Raw genomic sequence first — 16,734 nt, 5'->3', positions numbered from 1 at the left:
TACTCGGATGGTATTGCGCCGTCCCAACCTTCGCTCTCTCTCTCCCGCTACTCTCTCCTCTTCCATCCTATCATCTCTTCCCTCTGCTCAAACCTTCTCCAACCTATCTCCTGATTCTGCCTCCTCAACCCTCCTCTCCTCCCTTTCTGCATCCTTTGATTTTCTCTGTCCCCTATCCTCCAGGCCGGCTCGGTCCTCCCCTCCTGCTCCGTGGCTCGACGACTCACTACGAGCTCACAGAACTGGGCTCCGGGCAGCCGAGCGGAAATGGAGGAAAACTCGCCTCCCCTGCGGACCTGGCATCCTTTCACTCCCTCCTCTCTACATTCTCCTCTTCTGTCTCTGCTGCTAAAGCCACTTTCTACCACTCTAAATTCCAAGCATCTGCCTCTAACCCTAGGAAGCTCTTTGCTAACTTCTCCTCCCTCCTGAATCCTCCTCCCCCCCCTCCTCCCTCTCTGCGGATGACTTCGTCAACCATTTTGAAAAGAAGGTTGACGATATCCGATCCTCGTTTGCTAAGTCAAACGACACCGCTGGTCCTGCTCACACTGCCCTACCCTGTGCTTTGACCTCTTTCTCCCCTCTCTCTCCAGATGAAATCTCGCGTCTTGTGACGGCCGGCCGCCCAACAACCTGCCCACTTGACCCTATCCCCTCCTCTCTTCTCCAGACCATTTCCGGAGACCTTCTCCCCTTCCTCACCTCGCTCATCAACTCATCCTTGACCGCTGGCTACGTCCCTTCCGTCTTCAAGAGAGCGAGAGTTGCACCCCTTCTGAAAAAACCTACAGTCGATCCCTCCGATGTCAACAACTACAGACCAGTATCCCTTCTTTCTTTTCTCTCCAAAACTCTTGAACGTGTCGTCCTTGGCCAGCTCTCCTGCTATCTCTCTCAGAATGACCTTCTTGATCCTAATCAGTCAGATTTCAAGACTGGGCATTCAACTGAGACTGCTCTTCTCTGTGTCACGTATTCTCTCCGCACTGCTAAAGCTAACTCTCTCTCCTCTGCTCTCATCCTTCTAGACCTATCTGCTGCCTTTGATACTGTGAACCATCAGATCCTCCTCTCCACCCTCTCCGAGTTGGACATCTCCGGCGCGGCCCACGCTTGGATTGCGTCCTACCTGACAGGTCGCTCCTACCATGTGGCGTGGCGAGAATCTGTCTCCGCACCATGCGCTCTCACCACTGGTGTCCCCCAGGGATCTGTTCTAGGCCCTCTCCTATTCTCGCTATACACCAAGTCACTTGGCTCTGTCATATCCTCACATGGTCTCTCCTATCATTGCTATGCAGACGACACACAATTAATCTTCTCCTTTCCCCCTTCTGATAACCAGGCGGCGAATCGCATCTCTGCATGTCTGGCAGACATATCAGTGTGGATGACGGATCACCACCTTAAGCTGAACCTCGGCAAGACGGAGCTGCTCTTCCTCCCGGGGAAGGACTGCCCGTTCCATGATCTCGCCATCACGGTTGACAACTCCCTTGTGTCCTCCTCCCAGAGTGCTAAGAACCTTGGCGTGATCCTGGACAACACCCTGTCGTTCTCCACTAACATCAAGGCGGTGACCCGATCCTGTAGGTTCATGTTCTACAACATTCGCAGAGTACGACCCTGTCTCACACAGGAAGCGGCGCAGGTCCTAATCCAGGCACTTGTCATCTCCCGTCTGGATTACTGCAACTCGCTGTTGGCTGGGCTCCCTGCCTCTGCCATTAAACCCCTACAACTCATCCAGAACGCCGCAGCCCGTCTGGTGTTCAACCTTCCCAAGTTCTCTCACGTCACCCCGCTCCTCCGCTCTCTCCACTGGCTTCCAGTTGAAGCTCGCATCCGCTACAAGACCATGGAGATTGCCTACGGAGCTGTGAAGGGAACGGCACCTCCATACCTTCAGGCTCTGATCAGGCCCTACACCCAAACAAGGGCACTGCGTTCATCCACCTCTGGCCTGCTGGCCCCCCTACCTCTGAGGAAGCACAGTTCCCGCTCAGCCCAGTCAAAACTGTTCGCTGCTCTGGCACCCCAATGGTGGAACAAGCTCCCTCACGACGCCAGGATAGCGGAGTCAATCACCACCTTCCGGAGACACCTGAAACCCCACCTCTTTAAGGAATACCTAGGATAGGATAAAGTAATCCTTCTAACCCCCCCCCTTAAAAGATTTAGATGCACTATTGTAAAGTGGTTGTTCCACTGGATATCATAAGGTGAATGCATCAATTTGTAAGTCACTCTGGATAAGAGCGTCTGCTAAATGACTTAAATGTAAATGTAAGCTGTCAGAGCAGCTTACCGATCGCTGGAGCTCTACACGGCATATCTGTAAATAACCCATCCAACCAACTACCTACCTCATCCACGTATTTGTTTTTGTTTTTCTGCTCTTTTCTACACCAGTATTTGTACTTGCACATCCTCATCTGCACATATCACTCCAGTGTAAATTGCTAAATTGTAATTACTTCGCAACCACGTATTGCCTTACCTCCTTACTTTATTTGCACACACTGTATAAAGATTTTTCTTTCGTGTTTTTGACTCTATGTTTGTTTATCCCATGTGTAACTCTGTGTTGTTGTTTTTGTCGCACTGCTTTGCTGTATCTTGGCCAGGTCGCAGTTGTAAATGAGAACTTGTTCTCAACTGGCCTACCTGGTTAAATAAAGGTGAAATAAAAAAAGGCTATGGCTGCGCCATGCTAATTAAATCAACTTGTTTGTTTCGCAGACATCACAGGCCCTGCCTTACCACAGTCAACACACATATTTTACAGTAAGAATATAATGGAATATCCCAAGTGAATTTTGCTGATTGTCACCAGTAGCCTACTAACATGAGGAATGCATGGTGCCATGGTTATTCTAGGAAAACATTACTGTATATTTTGAAACAGAGACCTTCTGCACGATTTGTATTGTTGTTTGGCAAAAATAGCTTATTAAAAATCTTGGAATCGGCTCTTTCTGATAGTGTATAGCAATCAAAATGTCTGGACTGCATGGACCTCTCTTGGATGATATGGAAGAAGAGCTATTTGTTAAGATCCTTGCTTCTTTGTCAATGCATGCTGTTAATGCACACTGCGCTGTAAGGTTCTGTATTTATTTTCTTAGTCAACCTTGTGTTCTGTTTCGTTGTGTTCTTGAATGTAGCCCTGTTTTTTTGTGTTCTTGAACGTAGCCCTGTATTTCATTTTTGTTCATTGATTTCACCTGTGTTCATTTCTCACCTGGTCTCATCAGCTCCTTATTTAGTTCAGTTCGTTCTGTTTGTGCCTTGGTGAGGTATTGTTCATTGACTCTATTAAGCTTTTTCTTAGCTCGTTTGTGAGAACCAGTTAGCCTTCAGTCCTAGTTTTGATTCACCTTCCTGTTTGCCTACCTGTGTATGACCATTGCCTGCCTGTGACCACGATTCCTGCCTTCCTCGAAGGAGAAATAAACACCTGCTGCGCTCTGCACGTGTATCTACACCTTTTTCTCCCTGAGCCACCTTTTTCTCCCTGAGCCAATCATGGAACTGTAGTCCTCGTGAACCATGTGCCAGGCTCCAGATTTAACCTGCTACGTGTGGTCTGAGTTTATAAATTATTCAAATACGCTACATGTTCTAAATTAATGCACAATATTAGTCTATTATGATCCACTAATGCTAGAAACCCTCAGGAACAATTTACAAGGAAGTAACAGAGGAAAGAAAGATACATGGAATGGAATGATGCAAAAATAAATGGATGTACTGATGGTGGCTCCCAATAGTAGCTAATATTAAGAACAAATTCTTATTTACAATGGCGGCCTACACCGGCCAAACCCGGACGACACTGGGCCAATTGTGTGCCGCCCTATGGGACTCCCAATCACGGCCGGTTGTGATACAGCCTGGATTATAAAGAGCATAAATCTACTCGGCAGGTTCAGCCCTACAGAAGTTTATAGTTTGGGTCTCCAAATTTCACCCATGCAAATTATGACGGCACACAATTATTATTAAACAGCATAGCTATTTATGTCCTATTTCACTGTGGAAATGGGGCCGCAATACATGTCATGTTGATATGATTTTCAGTTTGCTTCCATATGGCTGGTTTCACATTTGTCTCCAGGGATCATAACAAAAAATAATCTAAAACAATTGCTATGTTTCCTTGCGGTAAATGTGGTGCAATTATTACGGAATTAAGTGAAGGTCAGAATATGGCGTATATGTAATCACACCGCTGCCACTTCCTTTATTCGAGCTACAACTTCAAATGAATAGTGGGTGAATATTTTTAAGCTTACATTCACGGTCAGAATACACAGAGAGAAAAGTGCATAAAAAGGGAATTACGTTCCTTTTACGCATGCTTAACTCGGGTCAGAATCTGGGCCTTCATGAATAATGTGGCAATTGAACAAGTTTAGGAGACTAAACTGCTTGTTGTAACCCTAGATTGTAAATTGACATGGTGCCGCAAAAATAACATAATTACAGTTGACGCAAAACAGAGCAGTACATCTGTCCCTTAAATGTACACAGAGGGCTAATATCAATAACGTGAATGTCAATCTCTCCTGGGTCAAAGTACTGCTCTGTTGTGAAAGGTGTTGAAAGCTGTCTGTTCAAACAGCTAACACACAGCTCAGACACCCATACATACCCCACAAGACATGCTACCAGGGGTCTCTTCACAGTCCCCAAGTCCTGAACAGACTCACAGTACTAATAGAGCCATGACTACATCAAGTTTCTCAAGCGAGCAGTAAAATAAGATTTTAAAATAGATAAAACCACAACTCACGGCACAACACAGACTGTGAAGAGACAGACACATGACCACAAACACACACAAGCATACTCACACACACAAACACATTTTATATTCTAACTTTTTTATATTAGTGCAATACTGTAATAATGTCTAGTATGATGTATTGTTTTAATTATGATTTAGGCTGGACCCCAGGAAGAGAAGGATCCTAATAAATATTAAATACTAAATCTCTAACGAGTACGCTGAGAGTCAGGAAGCAAGTACTGGGAGTGAGTGTTTTAATAAATAAACAAAACAATAAACACGAAACACAAACAACTCACCAACATGAAACAGTCAGAAACAATAGGAAGGAACCGAAGGGAGTGACATATATATATATATATATATAGAGAGAGAGAGAGAGAGAGAGAGAGAGAGAGAGAGAGAAGGTAATCAGGGAGGTGATGGAGTCTAGGTGAGTCTGATGACGTGCAGATGCGTGTAACGATGGTGACAGGTGTGCGCCATAATGAGGAGGAATAGGCTTTGGGGGTGACCAGTGAAATATACCTGCTGGAGCGGGTGCTACGGGTAGGTGCTGCTATGGTGACCGGTGAGCTGAGATAAGGTGGGGCTTTACTTAGCAAAGACGAATAGGTGACCTGGAGCCAGTGGGTTTGATGACGAATATGAAGCGAGAGCCAGCCAACTAGAGCATACAGGTCGCAGTGGTGGGTAGTATATGGAGCTTTAGTGACAAAACGGATGGCACTGTGATAGACTGCATCCAATTTGCTGAATAGAGTGTTGAAGGCTATTTTATAAATGACATCGCTGAAGTCAAGGATTGGTTGGATAGTCAGTTTTACGAGTGAAGGTTGCTGTGTTGCGAAATAGGAAGCCGATTATAGATTTAATTTTGGATTGGAGATGCTTAATGTGAGTCTGGAAGGAGATTTACAGTCTAGCCAGACACCTAGGTATTTGTAATTGTCCACATATTCTAAGTCAGAACCGTCCAGAGTAGTGATGCTGGACGGGCGGGCAGGTGCGGGCAGCGATCGGTTGAAGAGCATGCATTTCGTTTTACTAGCTTTTAAGAGCAGTTGTAGGCCACGGAAGAGAGTTGTATGGCATTGAAGCTCGTCTGGAGGTTAGTTAGCACAATGTCCAAAGAAGGGCCAGCTGTATACAGAATGGTGTCGTCTGCATAGAGGTGGATCTGAGAATCACCAGCAGCAAGAGCGATATCATTGATGTATACAGAGAAAAGAGTTGGCCCGAGAATTTGACCCTGTGGCATCCCCATAGAGACTGCCAGAGGTCCGGACAACAGGCTCTCTGATTTGACACACTGAACTCCGTCTGAGAAGTAGTTGGTGAACCAGGCGAGGCAGTCATTTGAGAAACCAAGGCTGTTGAGTCTGTCGATAAGAATGTTGTGCTTGACAGAGTCGAAAGCCTTGGCCAGGTCGAGGAATACGACTGCACAGTACTGTCTTTTATCGATGGCGGTTATGATATCGTTTAGGACCTTGAGCGTGGCTGAGGTGCACCCATGACCAGCTCAGAAACCAGATTGCAGAGTGGAGAAGGTACTGTGGGATTTTGAAATGGTCGGTGATCTGTTTGTTCACTTGGCTTTCGAAGACCATAGAAGGCAGGGTAGGATAGATATAGGTCTGTAACAGTTTGGGTCTAGAGTGACTCCCCCTTTGAAGAGGGGGATGACCGCGGCAGCTTTCCAATCTTTGGGGATCTCAGACAATACGAAAGAGGTTGAACAGGCTAGTAATAGGGGTTGCAACAATTGCGGCGGATAATTTTAGAAAGAGAGGGTCCAGATTGTCTAGCCCAGATGATTTGTAGGGGTCCAGATTTTGCAACTCTTTCAGAACATCAGCTATCTGGATTTGGGTGAAGGAGAAATGGGGGAGGTTTGGGCAAGTTGCTGTGGGGGGTGCAGGGCTGTTGACCGAGGTAGGGGTAGCCAGGTGGAAATCATGGCCAGCCGTAGAAAAATGCTCAATTATCGTGGATTTATCGGTGGTGACAGTGTTTGCTAGCCTCAGTGAAGTGGGCAGCTGGGAGGAGGTGCGCTTATTCTCCATGGTGGCTGGAGGCTTTGACAATTTTTTGGGCCTTCCTCTGATACCGTCTGGTATACAGGTCCTGGATGGCAGGGAGCTCAGCCCCAGCGCCTTGCAGTCAGATGCCAATTAGTTGCCATACCAAACGTGATGCAGCCAGTCAAGATTTTCTCAGTGGTGCAGCTGTAGAACTTTTTGAGGATCTGATGGCCCATGCCGAATCTTTTTCAGCATCCTGAGGGGAAAGAGGCCTTATGATGCATTCACGACTGTGTTGATGTGTGTGGACCATGATAATTCCTTAGTGATATGGACACTGAGGAACTTGAAGCTCTCGACCCGCTCTGTGCTTGGGCCTCCTTTTCCTGTAGTCCATGATCAGCTCCTTTGTCTTGCTGACGTTGAGGGAGAGGTTGTTGTCCTGGCACCATACTGCCAGGTCACTGACTTCCTCCCTATAGGCTGTCTCATCGTCATCAGTGATCAGGCCAACCACCGTTGTGTCATCAACAAACTTAATGTTGATGTTGGCGTTCTTGGGCACAGGGACTATGGTGGTCTGCTTGAAACATGTAGGTATTACAAACTGGGTCAGGGAGAGGTTGAAAATGTCAGTGAAGACACTTGCCAGCTGGTCAGCGCATGCTCTGAATACGCATCCTAGTAATCCGGCCTTGTGAATGTTAACCTGTTTATAACTCTTACTCACATCGGCTATGGAGAGCGAGATCACATAGTTGTCCGGAACATCTGTTGCTCTCTTGAAAGTGTTACTTGCCTAAAAGCAAGCATAGAAGGCATTTATCTAGTCTGGTAGGTTTGCATTACTAGGCAGTTTGCAGCTGGGTTCCCCTTTTGTAATGCGTGATAGTTTGCAAGCCCTGCCACATCCGTCGGGAGTCAGAGCCAGTGTAGTAGGATTCGATCTTTGTCCTTTATTGATGTTTTGATGGTTTGATAGTTCGTTGGAGGTCATAGAGTAATTTCTTGTAAACTTAGTGTCCCACTCCTTGAAAGCGGCAGCTCAGTGCGGATGGTTACTCTGGGGACGACATCATCAATGCACTTAGTAATGAAGCCAGTGACTGATGTGGTAAACATCAGTCACCTGGAACAAATTCCATTCTGTGCTAGCAAAACAGTCCTGTAGCTTAGCATCCGCTTCTTCGGACAACTTACATATTGAGTGAGTCACTTGTATTTCCTATTTTAGTTTTAGCTTGTAAGCAGGAATCAGGAGGACCGAGTCAGATTTGCGAAATGGAGGGGTGAGGGAGATCTTTCTATGTGTGGAGTAAAGGTGGAGTAAAGGTTTAAAGCTTTTGATAAAGCTAACATAAGTGTATGTGGCTGATGGAAGCAGTAATAAATATTATGTTGCAATCTTCAATTGGCTCCTCTTTACTATATTAAGAGGCTTGAAAATGTATTGTAGTGATATAATAATGCTTACTTCATTGAGAATGTACACTACCGTTCAAAAGTTTGGGGTCACTTAGAAATGTCCATGTTTTTGAAAGAAAAGCTAATTTTTGGCAATTAAAATAACATCAAATTGATCAGAAATACAGTGTAGACATTGTTAACGTTGTAAATGACTATTGTAGCTGGAAACGTAAGATTTATTTTATGGAATATCTACATAGGCGTACAGAAGCCCAATATCAGCAACCATCACTCCTGTGTTCCAATGGCACATTGTGTTAGCTAATCCTAGCTAAGTTTATAATTTTAAAAGGCTAATTGATCATTAGAAAACCATTTAGCAATTATGTTAGCACAGCTGAAAACAGTTGTGCTAATTAAAGAAGCAATAAAACTGGCCTTCTTTAGACTAGTTTGACGAGTATCTGGAGCATCTGCAGTTGTGGTTTCAATTACAGGCTCAAAATGGCCATAAACAAAGACTTTCTTCTGAAACTCGTCAGTCTAGTCTTGTTCTGAGAAATTAAGGCTATTCCATGTTAGAAATGACCAAGAAATTGAAGATCTTGTACAATGCTGTGTACTACTAACTTCACAGAACAGTGCAAACTGGCTCTAACCAGAATAGAAAGAGGAGTGGGAGGCCCCGGTGCACAACTGAGCAAGAGGACAAGTACATTAGTGTCTAGTTTGAGAAACAGATGCCTCACAAGTCCTCAACTGGCAGCTTCATTAAATAGTACCCGCAAAACACCAGTCTCAACGTCAACAGTGAAGAGGCGACTCCGGGATGCTGGCCTTCTAGGCAGAGTTGAAAATATTAAGATTTGCAAAAGAACACACACACTGGACAGAGGAACTCTGCCTAGAAGGCCAGCATCCCGGAGTCGCCTCTTCACTGTTGACATTGAGGGTATTATTTAATGAAGCTGCCAGTTGAGGACTTGTGAGGCGTATATTTCACAAACTAGAGATGATATCATGTAATAACCTGAATGTTGGCAGCAGCTAATGGTGATCCTTAATAAATACAATACAAAACATTTTGGGAAGGTGTTCTACTATGTACTCTACCGTTTGCGTTGTTGTGGAGTTCTGAGTGACAGTAACCCTGAACATCCAGTTATTCTCTAGAGTTCCATCCATAATACACTTACATTATCAAAAGTATGTAGACACCTGCTTGTCGAACATCTCATTCCAAAATCATGGGCATTAATATGGAGTTGGTCCCCCCTTGCTGCTATAACAGCTGTCACTCTACTGGGGGACTTGCTTCCATTCAGCCACAAGAACATTAGTGAGGTCGAGCACTGATGTTGGGTGATTAGGCCTGGCTCGTAGAGCCATCCCAAATGTGTTTGATTGGGTTGAGGTCAGGGCTCTGTGCAGGCCAGTCAAGTTCTTCCACACTGATCTCGACAAACCATTTCTGTATGGACCTCCCTTTTTGCACTGGCATATTGTCATGCTGAAACAGGAAAGGGCCTTCCCCAAACCGTTGCCACAAAATTGGAAGCACAGAATCGTCTAGAGTATGTCATTGAATGCTGTAGCTTTAAGATTTCACTTTATTGAAACTAAGGGGCCTAGACCTAACCATGAAAGACAGCCCCATACCATTATTCCACTCTTCCACCACTCTTCCACCAAACTTTACAGTTGGCACTATGCATTGGGGCAGGTAGCGTTCTCCTGGCATCCGCCAAACCCAGATTTGTCCGTCAGACTACCAGCTGGTGAAGCGTGATTCATCACTCCAGAGAACACGTTTCCACTGCTCCATTGACGTGAGCTTTACACCACTCCAGCCGTAGTGTATACTATCCTTTTACCAGCCACAAGTACTGATGTACTGACTGAGTAGTGGTGGTACAGTAGATTGGAGAAGAAAAACAATTGACAGATTAGCTGGGCTCTCTAACCCTGTTCCTGGAGAGCTAGCATCATGTAGGTTTTTGCTTCAACCCAAATTTAGCACACCTGATTCTAATAATTAGCTGGTTGATAAGCTGAATAAGGTTATTTATAACTGGGGTTGGAGCAAAAACCTACTGAAGTGTAGCTCTCCAGGAATAGGGTTGGAGAGCCCTGGATTAGAGTAATTTAGCATGCTGTATGAGATAGGGAGTGGAATGAACTTGCCCCTAAATGCTGATCTTGGGTCAGTTTTGCATTTCGCCCACTAATGTTTAAGGTTAGGATTGGGGAATGGGGATGCCGATCCTATATCTTTGTATAGGGGAAATTTCACCCTGGCATGCATGATAAGTGTATAAATATAATGCTCCTAGAATGCCCTGTTTGCCCCGTAAAGAGGAGTGTTGAATGGAAAAAATGAACACACCCCTTTACCCTAGTTATCTCCAGAACATTTCTCCCCACCAATGACTTTTATTGTTTTATTAACTCTGCTCTGGCTCTGATAGTGGCCAATAATATTTTTAACAGCTCATGTTGATTTCATAAAAAATAGAAAATGTACTGCATACTGTTTTTGATCCATGTTATAGATGATGCTTTTGCCTGTGGAAAATGTACAGTCACAAAACACACGCTCGCATGCACGTGCAAGCATGTGCGTACACACAGACACAGCTGGTTGTTATTAGCACTATGTTTTATCTAGCTGGCTAAGTACATCTCACCCGAGTGTGTAGATTTCTTGTTCATTTCTGGCAGCACACACACACACACACACACACACACACACACACACACACACACACACACACACACACACACACACACACACACACACACACACACACACACACATGGTGCTCTTCTCTATTATGGTTTTCTGTAATTGTAATTCTCCCTGCAGGTACTCTGGCATAAAACAATAACTCAGCCATCAGTGTGAGGGAGGGAGGGAGGGCTCGTGTTGTGTGTGTGTGTTCATTTTACTTCTTGGTCGAGCCCACATAAGGCTACTCATTCCTTGGGAACTGCAGTGTCTGCTTGCGCTTTGTTCTTTCTTTCAAATTAGCAACTGGTTTAGACCTGGGAAATCAAGTGTGTGTGTCGAATCAAATTTTATTGGTCACATACACATGGTTAGCAGATGCTATTGCTAGTGTAGCGAAATGCTTGTGCTTCTAGTTTCGACAGTCAAGCAATATCTAACATGTAATCTAACAATTCCACAACAACTACCTAATACACATATAAGTAAAGGAATGGAATAAGAATATATACATATAAATATATGGATGAGCAATGACAGCGGCATAGGTAAGATGCAATAGATGGCATAAAATACAATATATACATATGAGATGAGTAATGCAAGATATCTAAACATTATTAAAGTGGCATTATTAAAGTGACTAGTGATCCATTTATTAAAGTGGCCAATGATTTCAAGTCTGTATGTAGGCAGCAGCCTCTCTGTGTTAGTGATGGCTGTTTAACAGTCTGATGGCCTTGAGATAGAAGCTGTTTTTCAGTCTCTCGGTCCCAGCTTTGTGACCTCGCCTTCTGAATGGATGGTAGCGGGGTGAACAGGCAGTGGCTTGGGTGTTTGTTGTCCTTGATGATCTTTTTGGCCTTCCTGTGACATTGGGTGCTGTAGGTGTCCTGGAGGGCAAGTAGTTTGCCCCCGGTGATGCATTGTGCAGACCGCACCACCCTCTGGAGAGCCTTGCGGTTGTGGGTGGTGCAGTTGCCGTACCAGGCGGTGATGCAGCCTGACAGGATGCTCTCAATTGTGCATCTGTAAAGGTTTGTGAGGGTTTTAGGTGACAAGTCAAATTTCTTCAGCCTCCTGAGGTTGAAGAGGCACTGTTGCGCCTTCTTCACCACACTGTCTGTGTGGGTGGACCGTTTCAGTTTGATGTGTACACCGAGGATCTTAAAACTTTCCACCTTCCCCACTGCTTTCACGTCTATGTGGACGGGACAGCAGTTTCCTGAAGTCCACGATCATCTTTGTTTTGTTGACGTTGAGTGAGGGGCTGTTTTGCTGACACCACACTCCGAGTGCTCTCACCTCCTCCCTGTAGGCTGTCTCGTCATTGTTTGTAATCAAACCTACTACTGTTGTGTCGTCTGCAAACTTGATGATGAGTTGGAGGCGTGCATGGCCACGCAGTCGTGGGTGAACAGGGAGTGCAGGAGGGGGCTGAGCACGCACCCGTGTGGGGCCCCAGTCTTGAGCATCAGGGAAGTGAAGTTGTTGTTTCCTACCTTCACCACCTGGGGGCGACCCGTCAGGAAGTCCAGGACCCAATTGCACAGGGCGGGGTTGATACACAGGGCCTCTAGCTATATGATGAGCTTGGAGGGTACTATGGTGTTGAATGCTGAGCTATAGTCAATGAACAACATTCTTACATAGGTATTCCTCTTGTCCAGATGGGATAGGGCAGTGTGCAGTGTTATGGCGATTGTATCGTCTGTGGACCTATTGGGGAGGTAAGCAAATTGAAGTGGGTTTAGGGTGACAGGTAAGGTGGAGGTGATATGATCCTTACTAGCCTCTCAAAGCACTTCATGATGACAGAAGTGAGTGCTACGGGGCGATTGTCATTTAGTTCAGTTACCTTTTCCTTCTTCAGGACATGAACAATGGTGGCCATTTTGAAGCATGTGGGGACAGCAGACTGGGATAGGGAGAGATTAAATATGTTTATGAACACACAAGCCAGCTGGTCTGTGTATGCTCTGAGGATGCCGCTAGGAATGCTGTCTGGGCCGGCAGCCTTGTGAAGGTTAACATGTTTAAATGTCTTACTCACGTCGGCCACGGAGAAAGAGAGCCCACAGTCCTTGGTAGCGGGCCGCATCGGTGGCACTGTATTATCCTCAAAGCGGGCAAAGAAGGTGTTTAGTTTGTCTGGAAGCAAGACTTCGGTGTTCGTGACGTGGCTGTAGTCCGTGATTGTCTGTAGACCCTGCCGCATACGTCTCGTGTCTGAGCCGTTGAATTGCGACTCCACTTTGTCTCTATACTGACATTTCGCTTGTTTTATTGCCTTGCAGAGGGAATAACTACACTGTTTGTATTCGGCCATATTCCCAGTCACCTTGCCATGGTTAAATGCGGTGGTTCACGTTTTCAGTTTTGCACGAATGCTACCATCTATCCACGGTTTCTGGTTAGGGTAGGTTTTAATACTCACAGTGGGAACAAAATATCCTATGCACTTCCTTATAAATTCCCTCACCGAATCAGCGTATACGTCGATATTATTCTCTGAGGCTACCCTTGTGTGTGTGTAGGCCTATGTGACCTACCAGACTGAGAGCGAAAACACATGCAATGATGCAGGTGTAGATGAGACGGACTGTGTCCCCCCAGGTCTCATCTTCTCCAATGTTTAAACCAGACTCTACTGAACCACCAGGCCAGGCCCAGGGATGGACTGGGACCAGAAAATGGCCCAGGAATTTCTAACATACTGTCCCATTTTTGTCCTTGAGGCTCCTATTATTAACCAAATTATGATAATTATGTGCTAAAACCCCATGTTTAGATGGGCCCACAGGACTAAAGATGGACTGGCCCATCTGGCATTTGCCCGAACTGCCCTTGGGATGATAATACTCTTACATCTTCAGTGGGTAGCTGAGCTGATTGAATTTCCCTCTTATTTGGGTATTTCTGGAATTAAATCATATTTCTGGTCATCTTTCTATTCCATATATCTATGAACACCTCTGATTAGAGCTCCAACTTGTTCCCTCTAAGAAAATAACCTTTTATCACCCTGACGTCATTGTCATGTCACCTCTGATAATGACTAACCTGTGTGCGCGCGGAACCAGGATGAGTTTCATTGTTTCATGTATCATGCTGTATCTCTCTCTTTCTCACACTGGGGGACTATAATGATTAGCATGAAATTATTTTTTGAACAAAGAGGCATTCCATACTTCATTGTGTGTCTGTCTAAATGTGTGTGCGCCTGTCTATTTTTTTATTTATTTGTGTGTGTGTCTCATTCTGTGAGGGTGTTTATCTGTCTCCTGTCATTGTTTGTCTGTCTCCACCTCTCATTGTGTGGCATCTCTGTTCCCCAGATCTGTGTAATTGTTTCAAGTGCTGAGGAACATGGTCTTTAGAGAGACACAGAACACAATATGAACAGACCCTTCTAGACTATTATAAAGAAAGAAAGAAAGAAAGAAAGAAAGAAAGAAAGAAAGAAAGAAAGAAAGAAAGAAAGAAAGAAAGAAAGAAAGAAAGAAAGAAAGAAAGAAAGAGAGTAGAGAGGCTCAACACAGACCTCTCAATTAACGATTAAACCCCCCTTTACTCTGTTTTCCTTACTGTACACCAGACGCTTGAGCTACAACGTAGTAATAATGGACTGACGTTTCTCTTTGCTTATTTGAGCTGTTCTTTCCATAATATGGACTTGGTCTTTTAACAAATAGGGCTATTTTATGTATACCCCCTACCTTGTCACAACTGATTGACTCAAATGCATTAAGAAGGAATGAAATTCCACAAATTAACTTTTATGAAGGCACACCTTAATTAGTTAATTGAAATGCATTCCTGGTGACTACCTCATGAAGTTGGTTGAGAGAATGCCAAGAGTGTGCAAAGCTGTAATCAAGGCAAAGGGTGGCTATTTGAAATATATTTTGATTTGTTTAACACTTTTTTGGTTACTACATGATTCCATATGTGTTATTTCATAGTTTTGATGTCAAATCAAATTGAATTAGTCACATGCGCTGAATACAACAGGTGTAGACCTTACAGTGAAATGCTTACTTACAAGCCCCTAACCAACAATGCAGTTTAAAAAATACGAATAAGAATAAGAAATAAAAGTAACAAGTAGTTAAAGAGCAGCAGTAAAATAACAATAGCGAGACTTTATAGAGGGGGTACCGGTACAGAGTCAATGTGTGGGGGCACCAGTGGGGGCACCCACTCAGTCTGTCTTTCCAGGCCTCCTGGTAGTTTGACATGAGATGGTAGTTTGACATCAAATTGTGAGCATTTATTTTGGGAAAAAATATTATGGGTGATGTTTTAGTCACTCCAAAAGCTATTTTCCATGGGAATCAGAATGATTGTTCGGGATCTTAAAGGCTTTTATAAGCCAAATAATTATCATCCTGTGCAAAAACACTGATTTAGACCAGCCCACTAGCCTAAAGATGGACCAGCCTGAACTGCCCGTGGTGTTTCTGTACTGAGGACAGAGAAGAGATGGCTAATGTGTGTTTATGCCCAAACTCCTTTTATGTTATGCAACATAGCATAACAAAATGGAATGTCACATTCTTACTTTCTGTTACATACCGTTGCTTTGCTGGAAGATGACTTATTGAAACGCATTGTATGCACAATTTACATTGTAATCTGTATTAGTTGTTTCTGTGACTTCTGTATGTTTTTGAAGTGTATCCATGGTGCAACTAATATCACGTGAGTCATCAACTTTAATATATATTTTTTTATGGGCCGTGCTTTGTGTGGGTGTCCTCTCCTCTCCTCATCACTTTTCTGATATAAAGGTACTCAAAGTAAAAGATAAATAGAGGGATGGATAGTCAAGAGGTAAACGAACGGAAATATAAAACACTGTGAAACGCAGCACATGCAGGCGCTGAATATCTTGTTGCCATGGAAATTGTTTTGTTAGGCGATGTGACACAGTTAGGAAATGTGCACAGCACTCCGTTAAGATATTATATACTGTATGTAGGACAGCTCTGTCTCACTCAATACCCATCTGTCTCTCTGTATCTCTCTCACTTGCACTTTCTCTATAACTCTTTCCATCTCTTTCTCTATATTTCTTTATTTTTCTCTTTCTTTATGTCTCTTGTGTCTCTTCCTTTCTTGTTCTCATTATTTCTCTTCCTCTTTTTCTTCCTCTTTCTCAGTCTATACCCTATAAGCAAGGCAGTATGACAGCACAGATCATGGTTGATGGAGAACACTATACAGGCTTTATTTAAAGGCTTATATGAAGGTGACATGAAAACAGAGCATGGATAGATGTTCTCTTAATTCTGTTCGGTTTCATTCCCCCCTGTACCACTAACGAAGGGGAATAGGGAGAGAGAGAAGGGTGAGCGTTAAGAATTTTGAAGAGGAGCAAATTGGAGAAGATGAGAGGAGAGCGGCAAAGAGAAGGAAGAGGACAGCTGGAGTGGGTGGAAAGGTGGAGTGCAAAGAGAGGAGGAGGAGGAGAGTGAGGGAGAGGTGGAGGTGTGTGAGATGAAGTGGGAGTAGAGAAGGAGAATGTGGGAGCATTAATCTGGTGAGCACCTTTGGAGCTCTGCCCAAGCAAGGCATTTGATTGGTTTGACATGTTGCAAGGCGTCACTGATTTACACTAGGTTCCGACCCCTCTTTAGCTGATTTCTGCCATGGAACTTCCCCAGGCTTCCCGTTTTAGGGAAGCCTGGTTCGCGTCCAGGCTAAGAAGGCAGATACATAGGAAAATTCAGCAAGGATAATGGGAGGGAGAGGGAAGTGGGAGTGAGAGT

General features: G+C 44.5%; 1 protein-coding gene across 1 annotated transcript in view; it reads left to right on the top strand.

Annotated features, from left to right (window-relative positions):
* Nucleotides 1-16,734, top strand: part of LOC106584882 (ras-specific guanine nucleotide-releasing factor 2) — a gene marked incomplete at its 3' end in the record, with an annotated part of 149,821 nt that overhangs the window by 29,447 nt on the left and 103,640 nt on the right. The window lies entirely within an intron of this gene.

Source organism: Salmo salar, chromosome ssa24, assembly GCF_905237065.1.
Source record: "Salmo salar chromosome ssa24, Ssal_v3.1, whole genome shotgun sequence".
In the NCBI taxonomy this organism is placed as follows: Eukaryota; Metazoa; Chordata; class Actinopteri; order Salmoniformes; family Salmonidae; genus Salmo; species Salmo salar.
The sequence above is the reverse complement of the archived record's forward strand: the minus strand, read 5'-3'. Positions and strand labels throughout refer to the sequence as shown.